The 27608-nt window shown below is 37.7% G+C and overlaps 1 protein-coding gene across 1 annotated transcript in view; it reads left to right on the forward strand.

Annotated features, from left to right (window-relative positions):
* MAGI2 (membrane associated guanylate kinase, WW and PDZ domain containing 2) overlaps window positions 1-27608 on the forward strand; it is a 1931490-nt gene that overhangs the window by 464988 nt on the left and 1438894 nt on the right. The gene's annotated exons all lie outside the window — the stretch shown is intronic.

The raw sequence follows: 27608 nt of genomic DNA on the forward strand, positions 1-27608 counted from the left end.
AAAAAAAAAAAAGTCTCCAAAAAATATAGAACTGTGAGCTAACTTGGCAATATAACTAGTCCAACGCTGCTTTACAAGAAATGTGCAGCATTTCCTAACTGACACACACAGCAAGGTTTTCTTTTCACACTTTTCATCTTTTTGCTCTGAAGCTTCCTTTATTATTATGGCAAAGTTCACATTGCCACTGCTTTCTAAAATTTTCACTCAGTGCTATAATATCCTTGGTCATTTAGTGTCTGTCATTTCACTTCTTTGAAGTTCTATGACCTAGTATGCTAAAACAGCCGGGCTCACTTTTTGCAAGTATTGTACTTAAAGCATCTGTGTGAAAATATCTGTCATTATAATGGACTCTCATTGTCTTCTGTCACAACTAGGCAACCTTAAACTAGCTCATTGTGAGGGTCAGTTGTAACAAATTTTATTGCAATTCATGATCGACTGTGTGAATAAAGAATCAGAATACATGTCCACAGATCTAATCAACTTGAAAGTTGTATTAAATTCTAGCCATAGTGTTATGGTTTGTTAATTAGACTTGGAGTGCTACATTTAATGTTGTATATGAGCATACTGACACAAAGGTGTCATCTTTAAATGAGTTGTAAATAAAACTGAACAAATTCATCTTTATTGTGTATAACTGTATTTTTAACAGTCCATGTTTAATGATTGTGTCCTTGTATTTATGAAGATGGGTCAGAAAGTATAATATGGAAAAGTAAACACTATTTCCAGCTTGTTCTGCCTCAGGGACTTTTCCTGAAGCATATTTGTAATTCTATTCTTATTAGATAAGGGTGATGTTTTCAGTTAGTTTATATGAGTAAAAAGTAGGGTCACACTGATCATGATAATGCTTTTTGTGACTTAGAATATTCTTCAAAATATGTGGTTTTAAAAGGAGTTAAAGTAATGTATTATTTTTGAAAGTGTTCATAATGTTATTTTTACAAGTATTATCTGGCCTAGTTACATTGTCAAGTTAGTTCACAGTTTTATATCTTTTGGAGACTTTTTGGTTAAGAAAATGTTTTCTTTTAAGTATTAATTTCCTTTTTTTTTTTACCTTCTTGATTTTATTAAAAAAATAAGAAATCCGAATGAAAAAGCAAGAATGATTCTGCATTCTCTTTCGTAGGTACAAGGTTGTTGCAACTGGTAGTGTCATTTGCAAGTATAAATATTTCTGCTCCTGCAAAGATTTACAGCCTAGGAAAGCCACCCTAACAGGGTTGCTGTGAGTTGTAACCAAGTCCATGTCACTGAACAACAACAAAAACAGAAAATATTGTAGGATATATACAGGTGCGTACCAAGATGTCTGGTAGCGTAGTGGTTACGAATCGGGCTGTGAACCGCAAGGTCAGCAGTTCGAAACTACCAGCGGTTCCACGGGAGAAAGATGAGGCGTTCTGCTCCCGTAAAGATTTACAGCCTCGGAAACCCTGTGCAGGATCGCTATCAGTCGGAACCGACTCCACGGCACTTAACAACAACAAAAACAACCAAGATGTCAGCATAAGAAAGTTATCAATAAAAACTAAAATGCAATGAAGCCACTTTAATATATGAATCCTGGAGCTTCAGGGTAAAGGAAAGAGACTTTGGTTCGATTAAGGTTAGATTGGAAACGGGGAACAGTTGTGTTTTACAAGAAAAGAGAGATGAGAAACTCAGAGTTTAATAGCAGAGGATAATTAGGAATGTTTTAAGTACCTCTGAATAAAACTGAACTCACACTAGGTCTTTGAATATGTATGAAAGAATTCACAGTTCTGGCTTCAGCCATGCTACATCCAGGACTATCATTCTTATCATGAGCTATTGTTTCTCTCTTCTCTGCTTGCCTCTGCTTCTCTTATCCTGTTTTGTTGTTGTTAAGTGCCATGGAGTTGGTTCAGACACATAGTGCTAGCCTATTGGCCCTGTGTTTTGTTTTCATACTGTACACAGCAGGAAGCCTGGCCAATCAACCACAAGTCTCCATTAGCAAAAAGGGAAGGGGATCTTTGTTGTAGTTTCCACACAGAAATCTTAGACAATACTCTAATTATCCCAACTATGTCATTTCCATGTGTGTGTTGATTGAGGTGGGATGTGAGCTTGCTTACACCTTGAGAAACAGATGCACTGGGACCATACAAAGTGGGAAAGAGTTCTTCCAAAGGATTACCAAGAAGGAGGCTGTGAAAACATATAGAGGAACAAAGTGATATCTACCTTCAGCTCTACCATACAAGCTGCTTTTGTCCTTATAACTGTGTGCATCAGTAACTGTTTTTGTATGTTTGTTTAATGTAAAGTTTCTGGAACAGAAACCACTCAACCAGTGTCAGTTTCTTTTCTCTTCTGCCCCATGACACAGGGGTTCTTACAAAAGTAAAGAGCATAAATGTCAGCTCGAAGTTCACATTCTGTTTCACCTCATCCTTGCTCACGGATCTTGGATGATTTTCCTAATCTTTAGTTTCCTCCTCTGTCGAGGTCCTATGTCGGGGTCCTGCCTCGACAAAGAAGTGTGGGTGTCACGAAGAAGGGAGATCTGGTGGCGAAAGTGATAGAGAAAGAGAGAGATGAAATATATACAAAAAAGACAGACACAGAGATATGATGCAAGCTGGCAGATAGACAGATCTGCAAACATATTACCTAGCATTGCCCAGCATTGCATGCAGAATTCACTCTACCTCAGCCTTTTATTCTCTTTTTTAGGGAGGGATTTATTACAAAGGAAGGATGTAATTCACAAAGGGAGGATGTGATTAAGACAGGATACGGAACTGAAATGTGATTAATCATTCAAAACAGGACATAATGATTCACAGGAACAACTTTTTAAGATATTTTCATAGTTTTTCTTAACAATCTAACATTTTTATTTTTACAGAAAAAAAAAGGTTCAATCAAGCTGTTATATATTAACTTTTAGGCTTAAATGATCTAGAGTAGCAACATGCGGTTTCTTAAGGATACATAACATAAAGCAAGGTTCCTGAAAGGAGCCAGCTGTCTCTGTACACTTTGCAAACTTTTGTTTGTGAGCAAGATCTCAGGCACCGGGCTTCATTTATCTATACCTAAAATGCTACATTGTTCTTAATATTCCTACATACTTTCAGGAGGAAGGAAAGCATCTGGGTTAAACTGATTATATTTAGAGGTGGTTTAATGGGGCTGCCACTGATCAACCCAGGGTCTGCGTATGCTGTCCCCAGCACTCCTCTATAAAATGAAGATAATTTTTATCTTCAATTATATGAGAAGTGAATAAGAATTTAAAAAGGTATGTGAAGCACACTCATTCACATGTATATAAATAATTGGTAGATATATTATCTAATAATTTGATTCACTATTTCAAGAAACCTCCCCTAATAAGACAAATATTATTTTAAAAAATATATTTATTAAAAGATCTCTTAGGATCTTGGCCATTCTGACCTATATATAAAAAAAAGAATTCCTCATTTGACTTCTGATTGTAGAATTCCTTTGTACACTATAAATTCTTTCATTCTAAGAGCCCTGGTGTGAGTTAATGTGCTGTACTGCAAGGTCAGTTTGAACCACAAGGTCAGTAGTTCAAGCTTATCAGCCATTCCTTGAAAACCCTATACAGGGTCGCTATGGGTCAGAACCAACACTACGACATTTAATAGCAGCAACAATTTTGTAAATAAGAATATTAAAATGCAAACATCTCATTTTGGAGAAGTACCCTCTTCATAATCTCAGTAAAATAACCAACGAGAATGAATAGTTTATCAAATATTTACCATAATCAGGAATTAAGGGGAAAGGACAACAAGACAATATGAGGGTTACAACATAGGGAAGTGGTATAGAAAAAGATAGCCACAGGAGTACACACAAATAAGACAGCAGAAACAACAAATAAAATAGTTACTATTAACTGAGAGTCTATCAAATTACCAAAAGGAGCTCTGGTAGTGTAGTGGTTACGAATTGGTCTGCGAACCACAAGTTCAGCAGTTCAAAACTACCAGCTGTTCTTCGGGAGAAAGATGAGGCTTTCTACTCCCGTAAAGATGTACAGCCTTGGAAACCCAGTACAGGGTCGCTATGAGTCGGAACCGACCCCACAGCACATAACAACAACAACAACGGAATTACAAGAGATGAAATGAATAGTCTCTGTGTGTTATTTTGTAATCCTTACAGTAAACCAATAGGGTAGACATGCATTCCCCAATTTACAGATGAAAAAAACTGAGACACAGAGGTCACACCACTGGTAAATGGCAGAGCCAATATTTGACCCATATTTACCTAGCTCATACTTAAATTTTTCTCACCTTAGCCTCTTTTCCTATCAAAGAGATAGAAACAAGAAGTTGTTTGTCAGTGTTTCAAAACTCAAGTTTCTTCTTATCTCATCTAAAAAGGATTTTCTGTTTTAATTCATAAACTGGATTCTGTTTTTAAAGAGCTTGAATTTCTGTTTGTTTCTTGTGCTATTTTATTTCTTATAAGAAGACACTAGTGTTCTTCAAACACTTTAAGAGCAAATAGTTGATTATGTTTGTCTTTCTTTCTTTGATGCTTTCTCTTAATGAATCTTCTATCACAGGCAAAAATGTCAAGTAACAAAAAGGGTCTTTTAGCTTATTTATTTGTTTTAACATTTTAATATGAATTGGGTGAAGTTTTATAGAGCAGATCAGTTTCCTATTCAACAATGCCTCCACAGTTTGTTTCTTGTCACTGAAAGCAATAAATCATCACTTAGCCCACTTCTTCCCTGTGCTTCCTAACTCTGTCCTTCTTTCTTAACCCTTCTGAATTTTGTCCTTGGGTCAATACTGCCCTTGTGATCTCAAATGGTTGATTATTCTAAAGTGTGCATACCTCACTAGGTTATCGTTTGGTTGAAAATAGAGCCATGGGGGTGAGCACAGTCCCGGATCTGAAGAATGATAAAAATCATACTGATGGGGGTTCTACCAGTCCCTATCTGATCTGTACACTTGATGATATATTTTATGATTTTGAGGCTTTTAAAATATTTTTCTTCCCCTCTATCTAGAACATTCTAATGAGATCCCTTTCAGAGCAGTTGGTAGTGGTAGATGGGCATCATGGAAACTGAAGTTCAAGTAGATCATTAGCCTATTGGACTGTTTCCATGTGTCTTTGATTTTCATCACTCTTCTTTCAAGAGCTTTTAAAGCACCAGTTGCTACTTAACAAAGTAAGACATAAAACATTGTCTTTATGGACGATGTTATGCAACTCACCTTGGTATCCCCTAAGACTAGGGTCTTTTTGCATATTTCATCTCTAAAATAATAGAAGATACTAACATCTTCAATAATTTTGTTTCTGAATAGACAATATGAAATAAAGTTGAACCAGTTCCAGACATAAGAGAAATGTATTTGGTTTTATTTGCATGCAGAAGATAATATAGTGAACCCTTTTCATCTACTAAAGGAAAATGACTCATTTCATTTTAGATACAGTTCTGGGTTTATAGATTATCACAATGCTTTCTTTGTACATATCTTTATTTTTAACAAACCATTTGACTAGGATTCCCAAGATACTTTTGTCTTACCTAGTAGTTGTTATGTGACATATCTGGTTGGCTTAAAGCTTCATCATGTATTCAAGAATGACTGACAGCTGGAGATGGGTCTCTGGACGTCTGGCTGAGAATGTTTCGTTCTGAGTTATTCCGTGTTTTCATTGTAAATTTAGTTGAAGACAAATAAGGCATATTCATCAAATGTGTTGATGAAAAGGCTAGAAGATACAGATAATGCCCATAAGAGCTGGTATATATTCAAAAATGACCCTGGCAGGTTGGAACAATGAGGCCAAATTCAACAAGTTAAGATACAGTAATGATAAATAAAAGATCTACATTTATATTTTAAAAAATCAATCAGACATCTTGATCTTTTCGTTCTCAAGGTGCTCTGGGGATAGAAAGTGATACAACTGAATCCCAACTTTTAAAGTAAGGCAGAACAGGGTTGATATGGATGGGCAACTTAGACATTTCCTACCTAAAATGCGGGGGGAAAGGGGGGGGCGGGCAAGGGAAGACACTATATAGTCAGAAATGACTGGCTTACAGGTTTTCAAGAGGCAGTTTAATTTCAGAGTGTGCAGGGGAAGGTAGAACCCTCACTGAATAGTTTTCATCTTGCCTAGATGAGTCTGGTAAAAGGAGATGGGGATAAAATTCTTATGATTCAATAGTGAGTCATTGTTATGATAACTAATTGCGATTGGCACAACTGTAAAGGTAAAAGTTCTGTAGCAAAAAGGGGGAAGTAGTTAATCTTACAGTCCAGGAACAGAGGACCTTAGGACCATTAAAAGAGAAGAACCCAAGCAGGATGTGGGACCCTATCTAGAGAAGCCACCACTCGTCTATCAGTTTGTTGTACTGTGGTGGCTTGTGAGTTGCTGTAATTCTGAAAGCTATGCCATGGGTATTTTAAACACCAGCAGGTCACCCATGGTGGACAGGTTCCAGATGAGCTTCCAGACTAGGAAGAAGGAGTGATGAACTACTTCTGAATATTTAGTCATTGAAAACCTTTATGAATAGCAGAGAAACACTGTCAGATATAGTGCTGGAAAATGAGCCCCTCGGGGTGGCAGGCACTCAAAATGCAACTGGGGAAGAGCTGCCTCCTCAAGGTAGAGTTGACTGTAATGATACGAATGGAATAAAGCCTGTGGGAGTAAAGCCTGAGGAACCTTCATTTGCTGATGGGGTACAAAGGAAGAGAAACAGCTGTTATCAATGGACTTAGGCATGGCATCAATTGTGAGGTTGGCCCAGGACCAAGCAGTGTTTTGTTCTGTTGTGCATAGGGTCACTATGAGTCAGTACCAACTCGATGTCACCTAACAACAACAACAACAGCATCCAGAGAAGCAGCGACACCAGAGATGGAGGCAGAGATGATGATATGGAGAGATAGAGCAGTCACATGAGAAGAGAAAGGCTGTGTACTGGCAGCCAAGAAGCAGGCTTGCAGAATGTGCCCTTTGGTTGTTTAAATAATGATATATTCCTGAGTATTTTTTTGTAAAACAAAAAAAAAAAAAAAAAAAATCAGAGGGAATAGAAGCAAATACTGTTGAATGATGATGCATAGAGGGAATTGTAATCATTGCAATTAAACAATGAGTGTAAAACTGATGTTCTCCCATGCAAACTATCACTCAATTCACAATAAAAACTTTAAAGAAAAAGTAGAAAATGTAAGATGGCATTATTATATGGGAGTGTGGATTTCTTATGGTAGGTACTGGGAGACAATTAGAGTTTCTGGAAGAAGTCAGTTATGGGACCAAAATGTTTTCCCAGTAGGATTAAGCATCTAAAGAACAACCAGAGTCTGAGGCTCCCCAATGAAGACTTGGAGACAATGGACTGGAATGGAGAAGAAGGGAATGACTCATTCATATTTTACATATAGAGAAGTGGCACTGTGGAATAAGCTCTGGGTTGTGAAACACAAGGTCAGCAGTTCAAACCCACCAGCTGCTCCTTGGAAACCCTATGCGGGGTCTCTATGAAACCTAACTGACTCCAATGCACTTAACCACAACAACAAATAATATTTACATGATAATTTTAAGAGTTACCTTCAGAGATTTGTTGTTGTTAAGTGCCATCAAGTCAGTTCCAACTCATAGTGACCCAGTATAGGGTTTCTGAGGAGTCGCTGGTGAGTTTGAACCTAGAAAAATGACATCTCATCTCTCATCTGAATAGGAGAATGTTGAAAAAAGGAGTTGGTTTTCAGGACAAAATGAGTTGGTGGGAACATACTGACTGAACAGTAGTCAAGGATCACCACAGTGGAATCTGTCATGGGCTAGTGCACAAGTTAGACACATGAATGTGGAAATTATTGGGTTAGAAAATCAATTTAGGAAAAGAGGAAGTGATGGAAGTGTATCAAAGAATAAAGTAAAAACCATAAGAGAATATTTTAAAACAACAGGCTTGAACACTGAATTAACCTCCTGTTAAAGGGCAGAAGAGTCTTGGTGTGGTGCTGTGGGAAAATGCACTGGGCTAGCTAGTGAGTTTGAACCTCAGAGTTGGAGGTTCAAACCCACTAGCCGCTCCTTGGAAATCCAATTCAGGGTTGCTATGGGTTGGAGCCACCTCAACAGCACTTAACAACAACAGCAGGGGACAGTAAAGACACAACTATATATAGTAAAGGCATCAGAGTATTGGCAATATGTGCTAATAGCTAATATCAGAGTACATTCATTGAATGGGTTGCGTTTGAAGTCATAATTAATTAAGTTTTTCTCCATGTTATGGATCTATATTTCATTCTAATTACACTGATAACTTATATAGATCACTTTGTGGAAGGCAATTAGATTATTAGCTAGTATTTAATAAACTATTTTATTTGTTCTTTTACCCTCCTGTTAGCATGCATTCCTGGCTTTACTAACTGACATTAAATGCTAATGCTAGAGAAAAAATCTGGAGAGAGTAGTATCTGAAAGTTTACCCTGCCCTGATTAATGTGTTTCTGATTTTGTTGGCAGAAACCCTAAGTGTCAATTACAAGTAACATATTTCAGTGTCTGGACATACCACTGGCAACCTCAAATTCCTGTCTTCAGAAGCAATTACTTTGGAGAATGCTAATAGCCTGCTTTACTTTGTAGTGTAAAGTCTCAGCAAGTATATTTAAATGGGCATGAAATAGTGATGTTTCCTATGCTTTGGTGAGGAAACTGGGACCTCTGTAGAGGTCCCACATATACACATTACAATACTGTAAACCTGGTTACGAATTGGGCTGCTAATCTCACGGTCAGCAGTTCGAAACTACCAGCTATTCCATGGAGGAAACATGAGGCTTTCTGTTCCTGTAAAGATTTACAGCCTTGGAAACCCTGTACAGGGTCGCTATGAGTCAGAACCGGCTCCACGGCACATAACCACAACAACAATGCTGAGCCCTAGTATTTAAATGAACATTGGTAACAACTGCAAAATGCAACATTGAAGTAATAAAAATATCAAATGCTAGTTTATAGTGGTCCACTTCCTCCTCTGATCTTGTTGGAACATTCAAACATCTGCTAAACTCACTACTTTAGAATTACTGTGAAGCATTTAAACATTCTTCAGTCATAGAGTCTATTTGTAGTCCAAGAACGATTTTGTATATATTTGTTGTTGTTAAGTGCTGTCGAGTCAGTTCTGACTTGCAGTTCAAACTGACCTTGAGGTCTAATGCTTATCTTACAACGCCATAGTAGGATTCCTTGTATAATTTTAAGAAGGTACATTTTTAGTAGATTTAGAAATGTTTTCACTGTGCTAGTCAATAGTTATAATAGAAAAATGACAATGCATCATGAAGTTTTCACAGGAATCTCAGAAGTTCCATCTTACAAATTGTCCCCACCAAAAACGTACTTATTTGGAGTCACCGATTATAAGGATCTCACATTCAATGTAACTTTAAATAGGTGTGTTTCATGCATGACTTCTATACCAAAATATCATAATAAAAAGTGAAAATGAAGTTAAAAGGCAGTCAGACTACTTTGTGAAAATATTCGATCCAGATGTTCCTACAGTGTTTTTCGATCATTCCGTTTTCTTTCCTATGCACCTGTTATCACTGATAACATGAGATCTACTCAAAATTAGTTGAGTCACTATATTTAGTAACAAACAAACCTGCTATCAGTTAATGTCTAATTTGAAATCATTTGAATTTAAACATATGAATCAGGAAAGATGACTCAGGGCAACACTTCATCGTTAATGTGCTTAATCAGAGAGTTTCTTTTGGTGTCTAAGTATAGCAACTGCAGATTATGTTTTTTTGAAACTGTCGCCTTTAAAGGCAGCAAAAACTATTTTCCTTGCTGCTGCTGCTGCTTGTAAATCATTAAAAATAGCATACTTTAGAGAACAACCTCACTTCTCTTCTTTCTTGTCCTTTTCTTCTACGTTGTTTTAGCTGAAGGAGGGACAGCATTTAAGAGAGAGAAAGAGGGCTGGAGGCTAAAATTGAAGTTCTTCTTTCTACTTTTCTTAGAAGTTGTTTAACTAGAGCAGTGCATTTCATTTTTATTGTCATTACTGTCATCTGCCATTCAGTCAGTCCTGATGCGTGCCAACAATATGCACACCAGAAGTTGACATTTATGACCCATAGGGTTTCCACTGGCTGGATTTTGGAAGTAGATTGCCAGGTTTATCTTCCTAGTCTGTTTTAGTCTGGAAGCTCCACTACATCTGCTCAGCACCACAATAATGTACAAGCTTCTACAGATGAGTGGCTGAGTGTCATACCCAGGTCTCCTGTAAGGAGTGAGAATTCTACTCCTAAATTACTGCTAACTTCCATTATTACATAGAGATAAGAATACTTTTGTTTAATGGAAGTGTTGCATTGCTTAATCAAAAGAGAAAACTTACATCTTGGTACATTTGTTGAAGATGTACTTTATGCAGCTGTTTTGTCTGGAATGATTCTTCTCAAGAAACTTACAGTCTCAGCCAAATGGTATTCATTTCCTACTATTAACAGCATGGCTGATGGCATTCAACCACACCTTTGCTATTTCAGTTGCCATGGCCCCAAGGTCAGCAGTTCGCATACAACAATCCCCCTTCCCCACCCTCCCCCCACACACACACCTTAGCTTCATGGGAGAAAAATGTGGTAGTCTGCTTCTGTAACGATTTACAGTCTTGGACTCTGTCCTGGTGTGGAGCCCTATTATAAGTATTGGACTGCTAAACACGAGAACAGCAGTTCAAACTCACCCGCTGCTCCTCATAAACCCTATATAGGGTTGCTATGAGTCAGAACTGACTTGATGGCTCTTGACAAGAACAACATAGGGTTTCTGTGAGTCCAAATTACAATCGAAGGCTTTTTGTCTATGAAAACACATTTATACTTTTGTCTAGAGATTTCTACTTACCTGAAATCTACTAATTCTGAATCATAAGATTATTCAAAATTTTAAATAATAATCTTGGAAGAAGAATAAATCATTTCACTTATGACAGTCACCAGTACTGAAATCTCTTTCTAGATTGATATATACTCAGAAGCAGCACCATTCTGCGGCCAGATTGGAAACCATTTGGTAAAGCTTTCATGGACTGGACTAGTGAGATCAGAGAGAAGGTGAGGGAAAGGGTGGAAAACAGGAAATGAAGTGTAGTACTTCCAAACAAAGGAGGCAAGAAAAGATTTTGACTTTCTTATGCATACTCAAAAAAGTATATCTTCATACTAAAAAGTGGAGTTAGGAACGTTAGATCCACAGTTGAAAGAGATCACTTGATTTTTCTTTGAAAGACTTGACAATTTATCAGTGATTTGCTGTTGTTAGTTGCTGGGGGTAAACCCCAACTCATGGCAACTCCATGCACAATAGAAAGAAATGCTGCCTGGCCATGAGCCATCCTCAGTATTTTTGGATCAAATTCATTGTATTTTGAATGCCTCTAACCTTAGGTGCTCATCAACTGGCATTATATCAGACAACACTCAGGGTTTTCCCTGGCTACTTTTCGGCAGTTGATCACCAGTTCCCTCTTCCTAGTCTGTCAGTCTGGAAGCTCCATTGAAACTGTCCACCATGGATGACCTTGCTTGTATTGGAAATATCCTGGCCATAGCGCTCAGTATCATAGCAATACACCCACTACAATATGAGAAACTGAAAGAAGACTGTTATGTAAATTATTTATCCTTTCACTGCCCCCACCCCCAAATATGCAGACTAAGCAAAAAAAAAGTGTGGTGGCCATGTTACACAAGGGGTTTCAAAAGTTCTTACAAAGAATCCAGTCTTTTCATTCCATTTTTTTCATGAACTCTTTGAAGTTCCTTCATATCAATTTTAAATTATAATTCAAGCAAATAACATCTTAGTTCCTACTATTTCCTAAAGTGTTCAACCTATATCCTGGTGTCAACTATCTTCCTGAGGGTATGAAAACTCAGGCTGTGACACTAAGAAAACACAGATATTGGGGTAACTGATGGACTGAAATGTCAGGCTCAGCTGGTACCCCGTCGTCTTATGGCACATCCCCTCTGGAGTTGAGTGCTCTGTTTACAAGGAGATGACTAGATGACCATGAAATGTATGCCCAACCAAGGGCAGGTGTGTGAGTATGAGGGAGTTCTATTAATAATTACAATGAAACAAGCGCCATAGACTGAGGTCTTCTTGGGCAGCCCAAGGATTTGGGAACACAGAGGAATCACTTCTCAGTCTAAGTGACACGAAAAATTGAATTTGTTGGTCCATTTGTGTCTATGTGTCATTTTATTTAGTGCTGTTAAATTGTTTTTAATTAAGCCAAGTGTCTGTTCTCCTTAATTTGACACTGTTGTTGCGAAGTGCCATCAAGTCCATTATGAGCCAGCTGGACCCCATATGATAGCATAGACCTGCCCCACAGAAGAAGATCATCACCAGGTCTTTCTCCCTCACAGCCTTCCTCACAGCCTCCCTCACAGTGGGTTTGAACTGTAAACTTTTCAGTTGGCAGCCAAGTGCTTAACTGATGCACCACCAGAACTCTTGAATTTGTCACCAGTGTTGTCAAAATTTAGAGATAATAAATTTCTATGTGATGATAATACCCAACATCTACCAGTTGTTTGAAGCAAACAGGACTGAACATGGATCATGAATTAGAGTGAGTAGATTCAGTTTAGTAGGAGTAGACAGATGGAAATTTTGTATTCTCATAGAAGGAAGTTCTAAGTGGTCACAGAATTTAAACTTTAAAAAAGTTTTCACTTGGTTTATTTCTCATATAAAAATGCATAAATACCTAAATTGTTTTGATTTGTCTGGCTTTTGTTTGTGTTTTACTTTTTTTTTTTTTTTTTTTTTATTGTGGGTTAAGTGGAGATTTACAGAGTAGATCATCGATCTTATCTTCAACAAATCCTACACTGCGTTTCATCTCAGTGCAATCCCCACCAAGTAATGTCACTTAACTCTCTTCCTCTCTTTGCTTCTTGTTTCTATTCCTCTTTCTTCCCCAACCCTTCTGAGCTTTATTCTTGGGTAAGTGGTATGCTTGTGATATTGAATAGTTGACCATTCTATGGTATGTGTACTCACTAGTACTGTTGACCCCTCCCCCGTGGCTGAAATTTGAGCCATGGGGTAAGTTCACTTTCAGACCTGAAGGGTTACCAATGGCCATAGTCTTAGAGTTCCATCAATCTCTATCTGACTAGTAAGCCTGGTCCCTTTCAATATAGATCTGAATTTGAAAATTGATCTTAATGACAGTTGTAGAACATGATGAAAGTAATTAATGTCACTGAATCATATTTGTAAAAATGTTGAGTTGGCAAATGCTTTGTTTTGTTTACCACAATGAAAATAAATGAGTGAATAAATCTTAAAAAAAAAAAATAGACGACATATATTTCCTTAAAAAATAATTAGACAACAGATGAATTCATAGGCTGGTGGCTAAAGAACAGAGCATTTTTTTACTTCAGACAATAATTAATCCATACATAAAATAATATTGATTATTAAACCTGTATTTTCAATATTTCTTTAGGATGTGAGTGTAACTTTAGATTTAATCTTGTGTGTAATCTATTTGAATTCTACCCGTGACTGTTACTTTCTGACCCCAAAGCACCTATAGTGATCTGAGAAATGTATTTTAAAATGTTCAGTTTTCAGCTGGATGTGCTTATTGGGCCAGTAATTCAATTACAAAGGTTTTGACCATTTCAAGAGTAGAAGCACCCAGCTCTTTCTCTCCCAGTCCTCCGGCACTGAGATTGTTTGACTATTGTCCCAAGTTAATAAACGCAGGAAGCATTTAAGATGCCTTCAGGTAAGAAAACCTCTAAACATCAGGAAAGCAACAATTTGGACAAAATAGTTACTATCAGTAAATCTGAAGGCAATATTTAAAGTAAAGAGAAGAAATTACTAGAAATGAGAGACAGTAGATCTTGGGTCCAGACTTTGCTCTATCACTACTAACAGGCAGAGTGGTCTTGAGAAAAAAATTACTTAACCATTTTTTTTTTTTTTGTCTCAGTTTTCTTGGCTTCAAAGTGAGAATATTTTCCCTAGTCACTTCCAATAGATCGTAAAGACCCTAAAAGTATATGCCTCAAAGGTACCATAATGTCCTTCTCAGTAAGGGCAGCTCTGTGGGGCCTGAGACCAGTTGGACACGTGTGCAGAATTTCAGATTTCACTGATGCTGTGATACTCACTTGCACATGATAGAAACTTAAACAGGGACCTGTCTTTTCTGTCTACACAGGGGATATGTTTTGAATATAGATTAGCTTGAAAACTCTTGTCACATATCAGTCCCCTTCCTGTTTCAGCTCCTATTCCTCCATGAAAACCAGGCTCACCACTGTGACTTCGTCTCTAATTCACAGATGTTTTTACGAGACATCTTCCAATTTCTCTCTGTGAACTTGCAATATTCAGTTGACATTTTAGAATCTAGACCAAGATCCTTAAAAGAGATAGACCCCCAGAGGGTCAACAAAAAAGATGTATTATACCCAAATGGCTCTGTTAAATACAGGGGGAAATTCAGAATTTCAGGGTACTTCAGCTGTACTTAATCAGGAGAAACCATGGCAGACTTGGTTCTAGACCCCTCTACTGAAGCATAGATAGAGTGATCCTAGATTATATTGCTCAATAATGCTGATAAGAACATAAATAGAGATATTTATTAATAATCTGCATAATTGCCCAAAAAGAGATACAGTATTTCATCAGGGCCTCTCAAAAGTCATCTAATTCATGGAAGAAGTGGATAAGTCTGAAATGAGAGTTCGCTGATGAGTTAAGTTTGAAAGACATGTTTTCTAATGTGTGTGTGTGCGTGTGTGTGTGTGTGTATGTAATGGGAGGGGAATATACTCAAGGAAGGCATATAGGCCTATGAAACTATTACCAATGAAGATTGAAGTGCGGAAGGAATGAAGCTTTAAAAATAACCTCAGGACAAGAAATAAATATTTAGGTTCAGTTTACAGTAGTTTCACTGTTTATGACAGTATGTATGATATTAACAGTTAAACAAGGAAAGCACATGACAACTTTTAATATGCCTCCCATTTATAAGGCAAACAGATTGATCTTTACACTGCAAAAGCAGGACAGCTGTGGATAAAATGAAACTGGAGCTCTTGAAGGCTGGGATAATGGAGGGAAGGAAAACAATTTCATATTTATTATGGTTGAACGACTGATGAGGTTTATCTTCAGATAGATGAAAAGTTGGCAAATGAGGGTGAACCTAATTAAAAGTTATATATTGATACAAATATAATGGGAAAATAGTTAGCCTGTACAATTCCCAAGCACAGACCAGAAGATTAACAGGTAGCTATTTCAAAGAGATTTATTTTAGGTTGGTTGTTTTTTTATTCAAATAGTTGTCCAAAATGAAAAATAATTTTAAATTGTCCAAAATGGGATAAAAGCAATGGAATCATATTGCCAACCTGTAGATATTTTTTAAGGTCATGAGAGGCAGATTTCTGTGGTGAAAAACATATGAAATTGTTCACTATAGATTAGTAAGTAAGCACAAGGAAACTTGTATTTACCTTGCTTGTATTTACTGCTTACTGGTACTCCATGACGGTCAGGGATCATAAATTTGAAAAGAGGCTTTGATTCTGTAGGAAGGTGCTGTGGGTTTGGGGAAAGAGCTAGATTCCAGGCATACAAAGAAGTAGAATCTTTGATGTAGTGAAATAAAAAACCGTGAAGTTGCTCAGAGGCATTCAAAGTTAACGTGAGGCAGAATGACCTTCAGGCAAAACTTAGTGAGGTATTATTATGTTACTGTTGTTAGGTAGTGGAGTCAGTGTAGACTCATAGCGACCCCATGTGATTAAATATAACTGCCCCATAGGGTTTTCTAGGCTTTAATCTTTACTGGAGTACTGGTGTGAAGCTGTTGGATAAGCACTGGACTGCTCACCACAAGTTCGGCATCCGAACTCACCAGCTACTGCTCAGAAACTCTTTATGTTATGAATTGGAACCGACTTGATGGCACTTAACAACAACAACAACAGAGTCCTGATGTGGTGCTGCGGTATAATCCACTGGATCACAAGGTTGATTTGAAATGCAAGATCGGTGGTTCAAATTCACCAGCCACTCCTGGAAACCCTATACTGGGTCGCTATGACTGGTTGGCACTTAACAACATCAACAGTAATCTTTACTGAAACAGATTGCCAAGTCTGTCTCCAGTGGAGATGTTGAGTGTAGAGTCAAAATTCCAATCTTTTGGTTAGCAGTTGAGTACTAAATATGGTGCCACTAAGCCTCAGTGGCAGCATCGATAGACTCAAGCGTGGCAACAGTAGTGAGGGTGACACAGGATCGGGCAGTGTTTCGTTCTGCTGTGCATAAGGTCGCTATGGGTCGGTACCGACTCGATGGCACCTAACAACAACAACAAGCCTCATTATTGGAGTCCTGATGTGATGTTGTGGGTTAACGCTCTGGATTGCAAAGTCACTTCAAACAGCAATGTCAGCAATTCAAGCTCACCAGCTGCTCCTTAGAAACCCTATACATGGTTGCAATGGGTTGAAATCGACTCAATGGCACTTAACAACAACAATAACAACAAGCCTCATTATTAGCATATGTTGTTGCTGTTGTTACATATGGAAAATAAAACAATTTCATTAAAAAGTATGCATTGTTGTTATTGTTAGGTGTCACCTAGTCGGTTCCAACCCATAGCTACCCAATGTACAACAGAACGAAACTCTGCCCAGTTATGCAGCATCCTCATAATTGCTGCTTCACTTGAGCCCGCTGTTGCTCTGACTGTGTCAATTCATCTCATCAAGATCTCCATCTTTTTCACTGAGCCTCCACTTTACCTAGCGTGATATCTTCCTCCAGGTACTGGGTCTTTCTAATAACATGTCCAATGTATGAAACATGAAATCTGGCTATTGTGGCTTCTCAGGAGTGTTCTGGTTGTTCTTCAAGCATAGATTTGTTAGTCTATGGTGCCTTCAATATTCTTTTCCACCATTACAACTCAAATGCCTCAATTCTTCTATGGTATTCCTTATTCATTGTCCAACTTTCACATACATATGAGGCTATTGAAAATACTACAGCTTGGGTTAGGTGCACCTTAGTCTTCAAACTGACATCTTTGTTCTTGAACACTTTAAAGAGGTCTTGTGCAACAGATTTGCCTAATGCATTACCTCATTTGATTTCTTGACTACTTCTTCTATGAGTTTTGAGAGTGGATCCAAGCAAAATGAAGTCTTTGACAATTTCAGTCTTTTCTCTTGATACTGTTTATTGGGCCAGTGGTGAGGATTTTTGTTTTCTTTACATTGAGGTGCAACCCATACCAAACTCTGTGGAATTTGATCTTCATCAGTAAATAGTTTAAGTCTTAGCATTCAGCAAGCAATAGCAATCATCTGTATATCACATCAATTGTCAATAATTAATAAAAAAAAATTGGAGTTAAGAAAGACAATTAAAGAGGCAAACAAAGAAACAGCCCAGTTAGGCATTTCCATTGGGCAGATTGATTTTATGAATACCAAACAGTTGTCTGTTGTAATTTATCAACTAGTCACAACCCTGGGATTATAACTTTCAGTGTACTAATAATATGAACTTTCTGTGTTTTGCAAGGATGAAGGCCAGCCCATGGACTGTGGCTCACTCACCACAGGAATGTACAACCGATGCTATTTCTTGGCAGTCATCCAAATCCTCTCCTGGCCACTTTCTGACCTAGAGGCTTGCTAGTTTCTTTGAAATGATTTTAGTCATGTCAGATATTGAACTTATTTTCCTGAAAATTCTGTAGTTTAAATTAAGTATTTTATAATAGAACACAGATTTTCTACCTTCAATGAGTTATAAACCACAAGATTATTATCTGTGGATGTATACTATGAAATACAAATGTAACTAAACACAGGATATTTTTCTAGTAGGATACAGTAACTCATGCAGATTAACACTGTACAAATTAATTATGTAAACATGAAGAGGGTGTTAAGTTAAGGAGCACAGACTGGAGTGGTCTACTATATGAGCTTTCCAAATCTAGAGGATGATTGTCCTGGGCTTGGGGAGATAAAGTGATGGAATTATCACTTAGGTGAGAAAAAGTATTTTACACAGTCCAATGTGAGGAAAAACAACTCTTCTTGTGATCACATCCATATTTGACTCTATTTGAAGTTATATCAGAAGCTATTGGAATTATTATTGCTGGTAAAAATTTTAATAGAAATCGTTTCCATGCAATAATTTGATTAAATTAATTTTCACTGCTTTTTTTGGGTGGGATTATGTTTTTCTTTATGATTCAGTTTCTAAACTTCAAACATTTGTTTTGCGATTTGTTTAACATTTACTAATTTTTGTGTACAATTGTACACATTTGACAAATTTATAGAGCTGTGGAAAGAAAAGAAAATCTTGGGTGCTATTCCTTTGTAATCAATTTTTATTCCCAGCCCTATAGCCCACTGATCTGTTCTTTATTCCTACAGCTTTGCCCTTTCTAGAATAATGTCATCTAAGCAGACACTCAAATGTTTCCCATGTGAGTAACCCACCATGGTTTCCTTTCACCAGGGAGATTCAGGAATCATTCTGGTTATAATGTTAGAATTCTTGTTTTTCCCTTTGTTATTTGTGTGTTGGATCATACACTAAGGTAAAGAGAATTTACCAGTGTGTTTGAGCCACCTGTGATCCTAAGGAACCCTGGTGACACTGTAGAATAGTCACAGAACTGCTCTGTGGGAGAAAGATGAGGCTTTCTGCTCTCATAAAGATTTACAGCCTCAGATACCCTGTACAGGGTCACTGTGAGATGCAATCAACTCAATAGCAGTTGGATTTTTTTTGTTTTGGTGATCCTGAAAGTTTACTTAATGTTTTTTGGTTCTTTTTTGTTGAAAAGCAAAACAGCTGAACATTGAATTATTTTGAAGTTAAAATAGAGATATGGTTACCATCTAAACAGTCTACTACAGTGGAAAAAATGCTGTCACAAGTAATCCAAAAAACAGTTTAGTTGGATTTTGATGCATTGAATATGAATTTTTCTTGTGGGATAATTAATGTTCCGCTTACACTAACATTAAAATTATTTTAAATTCCTGAATGCACAACAGCTGGTGGCAGGGCAGAGGAAGCTGAAAAGCATGTAGGATGGCAGTAAGAAGCTGGTTTAAAATATATGCTTCTGAGGATGCTCATCAGAGTGGATAAACCACATTCAGATAATTGAGATTTGTGCATATGCGAATTTCTTCTCATTAAAATTCATGACTCCAAGTCCTATGGAGTGCAAGTAAATAGCTATGAACAGGAATCTAGAGTTTAACCTTTTCTGTATCTTAATATAAGAATTTCACTCATAGTTTCAACTTAAAAAACAGACAACGCCATAAGTCTGTTGTGCAGTTAAAAGAATCATTAATCTTTAAATATGGGATTGTTCATTCTACACTCCACTGGGAATTTCAGAGTGCTTTTCATGTACTGTACCTTAGAGTGTTTTACTAAACCATGAAGTATTTTGGAGATGTGTGATGAATATGAAACTAACTCACATGACTGCAGCAAGAGCTGATGCACTAAAAACAATTTGTTAAATCTGAAATCTGTCACCCATGTTTGATGCTTGACATGCAGGAATCAGCAGAGAACAAAATACGTTGTTTATTTTCCAACAAACATGAGTGGAATTTTCCAAAGAGGAATATTTGCTTAAAGAAGTTTCTCCGTGAATGAAAATCTTCCAAGGATTTAAAGGACATGAGGCAAGATACAATGACACAGGATAGACTTCAGATGTTTACCAGTAACTATTGAAGAGGCACAGGAGCTCCTGGTACGCAACAGGCAATGAAGCCAGTGGACTTAGAATCATACTGTTCCTTTGTATTTCATGGACTTCATAACAACAACACTTGGCATCCTCGAAGGACTCAAGTCATGTCCTTTGTGTTTGGAAACAAAAATATGTCTGAGGAGACAAAATCAGGGATATAGAGTAGATGGGGTAACGTTTCCCAAAGAAATTCTCATGGGATAGCCCTTGCTACCCTGGAAGCATTATGATGATGGAAAAAAAATTCCTCTGTGAAACTTTTCTGGTCTTTTTCTCACAAATGCAGTTTTAAATTTTCTGAAACCTATTTCATAATAAGCCCCATGATAGTCCTATGTCCTTTGAGAAAATCCATCAAAATTACTCCTACAGAATTCCAAAAGACATCCACCACAAACTTATGAGGTGACCTCTCTGCCTTGAATTTAACTGGCCTAGAAGAGCCCCTTGAAAACCACTAGTTTGATTGGATCTTTTTTTTTTTTTTCCTGAAGGTATCCTAACAAGATTAGAACAAGTGTGTTACTAAGAGGACTTGTCTACAGCCATTCACAGATTACAGAGGCATGTTTGGAATAAACCTGTGCATATATGAACTGAAACCCTAGTCCAAACCTACTGCCGTCAATTCTGACTCACAGTGATCCTGTAAAGGGTCTCCAAGGCTATAAACCTTTATTGTTGTTAGGTTGGTACTTACTCATAGTGACCCTATGCACAACAGAATGAAACACTGCCCAGTCCTGGACCAACCTCACAATTGTTGCCACACTTGAGCCCATTGATGCTGCCACTTTGCCAATCCATAATGTTGGGGGTCTTCCTTTTTTTCTCTGACCCGCTACCTTACCAAACATGATATCCTTTTCCAGTGACTGGTCTCTCCTGTTAATATATCCAAAGTATGAGAGACAAAGTTTGGTCATCATAGTCTCCAAGGAACTTTCTGGCTGAACTTCTTCCAACACAGAACTGTTTGTTCTTTTGACAGCCCATGGTACTTTCAATATTCTCCTCCAACTCCATAATTCAAAGGCTTCAATTTTTCTACAGTCTTCCTTATTCACTGTCCAGCTTTCGCATGCCTATGAGGTTGTTGAAAATACCATGGCTTGGGTCAGGTGCCCCTTAGTCCTCAATATGACATCTTTGCTCTTCAAAACTTTAAAAAGGTCTTATGCAGCAGATTTGCCTAATGAAATACACTGTTTGTTTCTTGGCTGCTGCTTCCATCAGTATTGATTGTTGATTCAAGAAGAATGAACTTGACCTACACCTATGCATGCAATAACTCAAAAGAGGGAACAAATCTTTGCAGCAGGGATCATTCCCACCACCTCCATACACAGAGTAGACAGGGATGGGCAACTTGGACATTAGTTACTCAAAATGGGGGGGTGGGGGGGTGGAGCTACAAAGGCAAGAAGTGACTGGCTTACAAGCTTTCAAGAGGGAGCCTAGATCCAGAGGGCACGGAGGAAGGTAGAATCTTCACTGAGTAGTATCCAATCTGTATGGGCAGGGCTAATGAAAGGAGATGAGGCTATGTCTCTTGTGGTACAATAGTGAATAATTGTTATCAGGACTGACTGTGAGGGCTGGAAATGTAAAGGTAGACATTTTGTAACAAAAGGAGGAGCATAGCTTTTGCAGTCCAGGAGAAGAGCGGAGTATGGGACCCTACCCAGAGAAACAGTGATGCCAGAAATGGAGACAGGGATAATGGTGTGGAGACATGGAGCAGCTGGGAACTCTAGACCCAGAGAAGGAGAATGGCTGTGTGCTAACAACCAGGCTTGTGGGGTCTATGCTTTGGTTGATTGATAATGTATGGAGGGAGAGGATTGTAACCATAGCAATGAAACAATATACAATTGGATGAATGTATAGCTAATGTTCTCCCGTGTAAACAATCACATAATTCACAATAAAACATTAAAAAAATAAAATTTTTTTAAAAAGGTGAAGTCCTTGACAACTTCGATCTTTTCTCCATTAATAAGAATGTTGTTTATTGGTCTAGTGGTGAGGATTTTTGTTTTCTTTACATTGAGATGCAATCCATACTGAAGGCTGTGCTCTTTGATCTTCATCAGTAAGTATTTTCAGTCCTCTTCACTTTCAGCAAGCAAGATTGTAGCTACTGCATATTGCATTTTGTAATGAGTCTTCCTCCAATCCTGATGCCACGTTTTATAAATCTTTACGGCAGTCAAAAGTCTCATTTTTTTTCTCATGGAGTAGCTGATGGGTTTTAATGGATGACCTTGTGGTTAGCAGTCCAGTCATGATCCTATAGGACCACCGAGGAACCCTAATTGTTATTTTTTAATTACCCACATAATTATAAAAGCCACTGAGTACTCTATTCAGAATTTACCTTAAATTTTAAATTGTCTAAATTTTCTTGGATGATTGGTACTCTCACAATTCTAAAAAATAATTCTCTCTTTCTCCAACTCTCATTTTCTGTCAGAGCTAGAGAAGATGAACTAGTAGAAGATGCATAATAAGAGATTTATCATGAGAATTAGATTACATGACTGTGTTGTTTTGTTGTGACGTGCCGTCAAGTCAGTGCTGACCCATAGTGAACCTATATAGGATTTCCTAGGAGCAGTTTGTGAGCTTGAACCGCCGTCCTTGCCGTTCAAACGGCTTTGCAGTCTGGCGCATTAACCCACAGCGCCACACCGGGACTCCATACATGACTGTAAGAATGGCTAAAATAAAAAATTTCAATAGCTGCTTTTGAATTGATTTTGAATTGCTTCTGATTCACGGTGACTCAATGTGTTTGGAGTAGAACTGCCCTCCGTGGGGTTTTGTCATGGCTACAACCTTTCAGAAATAGCTCTCCATACCTTTGAGGGGATCAAACTGCCAAGTAAATAAAGGACAGAACTCATAGGGCCAGACCTCAGGAAAAGTAGGCTGGAAGGCATAGGCAGAGGCTGAACTTGCTGTCCAGAGGGGTAATGTCTTCCTCAGGGAAACCTGAGATGTACACTTAAGACTTTTCAACTGATTGAATTAGACCAAATTATCTAAAATAATCTCCCTTATTTCATATCAATTTATTGTGTAATTTAATCACATCATCAAAATACCTTCACAGCAAACATAGATTAGTGTTTGATTGAATAACTGGATACTGTAGTCTAGACAAGTTGAACATCAAAATTCACCTCTCTCTCTTTCCCCCTCTCTCCTCCCTGTCTCCCTCTCTTCTATTAACTGAGCCAACCAAAACATCTTCACACTGACTGCATGTTCATGCTCTACCTAAGTTACAAATTATCAGCTCTTAAATATCACTAGAATATAGTACCTTTTGGGTGGGTCAAGGAGATTCTTTGTTCTTGAATGGAAAAACAGTATTTATAGACATCAATCCTTTCTTAATGAATTAATACTGTAAACACAGTTTTAATAAAAATATCTAGTAGATAATTGTGGAAATTGTAAAAATAATCCTAAAGTTCATCAGAAAGAATAAATGCATACAATGAGCTGTGGATTTTAGAGAAGGATGGAAGCAATGAGTAAGTTTAGTGAAATAAAAACCATAAAATTTGTTTACCTATTGACCAAATAGAAGTAAAATGTTTATAACTTTTTCTTAATGATCAAATGTGTATGCAAGAATTTAGCTTGTTGTTGTTGTTAAGTGCTGTTGACTAACATCGAACTCACAGTGACCCTACATAAGGTTTCCAAGGAATGGCTGGTGGGTTTGAACTGTCAACTTTGGAGTTAGCAGTCCAGTGCATATCCTACAGTGTCGCACCACGATTTAGCTTAGATATAGCAAGGACCATTTATTTTCAAGCACAAACTTGGCACTGCCTTAAGTTTCCAACAACAAAATAAGCAGATTGATCAAATAACTTTAGGTGCACACAGATAATTGTTGTTTGTGGGCCATGGAGTCGGTTCCGACCCATAGTGATGCTGTATAGGGTTTCCAAGGCTGTAAATCTCTACCAAAGCAGAATGCTTTTTCTTTCACCTGCAGAGCAGTTAATGGATTCAAACAGCAGACCCTGCAGTTAACAGCCCATGAAGCAATCCACTATGCCACCAGAGCTCCCCATATATGTAGCCATTAAAATTATGTTGCTGGAAATATCTGTGCTATATAAATGTGTTTAACATATATTGTTATGTGAACAATAGTAAGGCATTAAAAAAAAAAAAAAGAAAAGAAAATCATACTGTAGTTCCATTGTGTTAAGAAATGTATACAGCCAGTTCTGCTATAAATAGGATAATAGTGACCCTCACCTTTTCAAAATTACATTATAATAAACAACTGTCTCAATGTTGAAATAAAGTAGAATTTGCTTAAAGGCTTTTTTTTTTAATTTAATTTCTAAAAGTTGTATTTCCTGAAGGATTTCGATAAGAAGGGTGGTTTTTATATAGCTAATAAGTATCTAGCTGGGGCGGGGGTGGGGTGGGTTTTAGCACATTTTGCTCTTGTTTAACAGTAAACAAGCTTTCTCTTCCCAATACCACAACCATTAACTTTGACCCTTCTTAGTTTTATCTTAGAATTATAACAAACAAAACAACAAACTTCTCAGAGCACTCAGTGGTAGTTCTCCATTGCAATTTAATGTAAACGTTTCCTAAATAACTCATTATGTTAAATCTAAATCTTGTAGTTCATATATCTGTGAATTGACAAATAGCTGGGAAGGTAGACTTTGGATTTAATGTCTATGACAGATCTCTTTTAGGGTTATGAAAGTGCTGCAAAACGTAAACTTTAGCCTGAGTTTAATTACTATGCTACATTTCTAGAGAGCAGATGGGTGTATTTACCACTTCTTAGGATTCCGTATTAATTTTAACCACACAATTTTTGTTTTGTGTGTTTTTTTGGACAGTTATCGGAAACCCTATACAGGGTCGCTATGGGTCGGAACCGACTCGATGGCACATAACAACAATCATACCAAAAAACTCAAACTCATATATATCTAGTCTATTATAATTCATGAAGACCTTATGTGTAAGAGTATAAGTGCCTTTTAGGGTTTTCTTTCTTTATTTTTTTTGGTTTATTTTTTTATTTTTATTGTGAATTGAGTGATAGTTTACATGGGAGAATATCGATTTTACACTCATCATTTCATTGCAATGATTACAATGTCCTCCAGTCATCATCATTCAACAGTATTTGCTTCTATTCCCTCTGTGGGTTTTTTTGTTTTTTGTTTTTTTTTTGTGGGGGTGGGGGAATGTACACAAAAACACTCAGGAATATATAATCATTTAAACAACCAAAGCGCAGATTCTGCAAGCATGCCTCCTGGCTGCCAGCACACAGCCTTTCTCTTTCCCAGAGTCCTCAACTGCTCCATCTCTCCATGCCATCGTCTCTGCCTCCATCTCTGGCATCTCTGCTTCTCTGGGTAGGGTCCCACATTCTGCTCATGCTCTTCTACCTTGATGGTACCAGGATCCTCCATTCTTGGACTGTAAGATTAACTACTTACCCTCTTCTGTAACAAAACTTCCACCTTTACAGTTGAGACAATCACAATTAGTCATGAAACAATTACTCACAATTGAATCATAAGAATCTTGTCTTAGGTTTTTCTTATATGGAATTTTTATATAAGAAGAACTCCAATACTTTCTTCCAAAGCTTTTCTGAGAACCAGCAACTTTTAGACTAGCAGTCAGTTACAAACTGCTTGCACTACCCAAGGGACCCAGATGTTATTGTTGTTGTTAGGTGTCCTGGAGACATAGCAACTCTATGATAGAAAGAACTGAAGAAAAAATTCAAGCTTCTGATTGCAATATTGAAGGATTCTATGGGCAAAATACTGAATGATGGTAGGCACATCCAAAGGATATGAAAGAAATACACAGTCACTGTACAAAAAAATCTGACAGATGTTCAGTCATTTCAAGAGGTAGCATATGATCAGGTATTGAAGGAAGATGTCCAATAAGCACTGAAGGCACTGGTTAAAAAAGGGGGGGGAGGGGTTCCAGGAATTGGCAGAATACTAATAGAAATGTTTCAACAAACTGATACAATGCTAGAGGCACTCACTAATGTATGCCAAGACATTTAGAGGATGGCTGCCAGGTCAACTGATTGGAAGAGATCTATATTTGTGCCCATTCCAAAGAAAGGTGACCCAACATAATATGGAAATAATCGAACAATATCATTAATATCAAGTAATACTTTTCTGAAGATAATTTAAAATGATTGTACCAGTAGCTCAACAGGAAGCTCCCAGAAATTCAAGCTGGATTCAGAAGAGGATGTGAAAAGAGAGATATCATTTCTTATGTCAGATGTCTCTTGGCCGAAAGCAGAGAATAGCAGAAAGATGCTTCCTTGTGCTTTGTTAATTATACAATGGCATCCAACAATGGGGATCTTAACAAACCATGAATAGCATTGTGACCAGTGGGTATTTCAGAACACTTAATTATGCTTATGAGGAACCTGTCCATAGATAAAGAGGCAGCTGTTTGAACAGAACAAGGGGATACTGACTGAAATAAAAGCAGAAAAGGTGTGTGCCAATGTTGTATCCTTTCACCATACTTATCCAATCTGTGTGTTGATCAATTAATCTGAGATGTTGGACTATATGAAGAATAAAATGGGATCAGGATTGAAGAAAGAATCGTTAACAATCTGCGATATGCAGATGATACAATCTTGCTTGTTGAAAGTGAAGACAACTTGAAATAATTACTGATGAAGATCAAAGCCTTCAGTATAGGTTACACCTTAATATAAAAGAAAACACAATTACTCACAATTGGGCCAGTAAATGACATAATGATAAATAGAGAAGAGATTCACGCTGTCAAAGACTTCAATATGCTTGGATCAACAATCAGAGGTCACAGAAGCAGTAGTGTAGGGTTTCCAAGGAGCAGCTGCTGAGCTTGAACCACTGACGTTGCAGTTCAAACTGACCTTTCAGTCCAGTGCATTAACCCACAGTGCACATCAGGACTCCATAGCTTAAGTAGGAACACCTTATTGTTGTTGTTAGGTGCCATCAAGTCGATACCAACTCAAGCGACCCTATGCACGATAGAACGAAACACTGCCCGATCCTGGGCCAACCTCACAATTGTTGCCACACTTGAGCCCATTGATGCTGTCACTTTGCCAGTCCTGGGAGTCTTCCTCTGTTTATCTAACCCTCCACCTTACCAAACATGATATCGTTCTCCAGCGACTGGTCCCTCCTGACAATACGTCTGAAGTATGAGAAACGAAGTTTGGCCATCCTGGCCTCAAAGGAGCACTCTGGCTGTACTTCTTCCAGTACAGATCTGTTTGTTCTTTGGGGAGCCCATGGTACTTTTCAATATTCTCCTCCAACACCATAACTCAAATGCATCAATTCTTCTACGGTCGGTCTTCCTATTGCATGTATATGAAGTTATTGAAAATACCATGGCTTGGGTCAGGCACACCTTAGTTCTCAAGCTGACGTCTTTGCTCTTCTATATTTTAAAAAGGTCTTGTGAAGCAGATTTGCCTAATGCAATACGTCGTCTGATTTCTTGACTACTGCTTCCATGAGTGTTGATAGTTGATCCAAGATGAATGAAGTCCTTGATAACTGCAATCAGGTTGACTACATCTGCAGAAAGACAT

Source organism: Chrysochloris asiatica, unplaced genomic scaffold (assembly GCF_000296735.1).
Source record: "Chrysochloris asiatica unplaced genomic scaffold, ChrAsi1.0 scaffold00010, whole genome shotgun sequence".
In the NCBI taxonomy this organism is placed as follows: Eukaryota; Metazoa; Chordata; class Mammalia; order Afrosoricida; family Chrysochloridae; genus Chrysochloris; species Chrysochloris asiatica.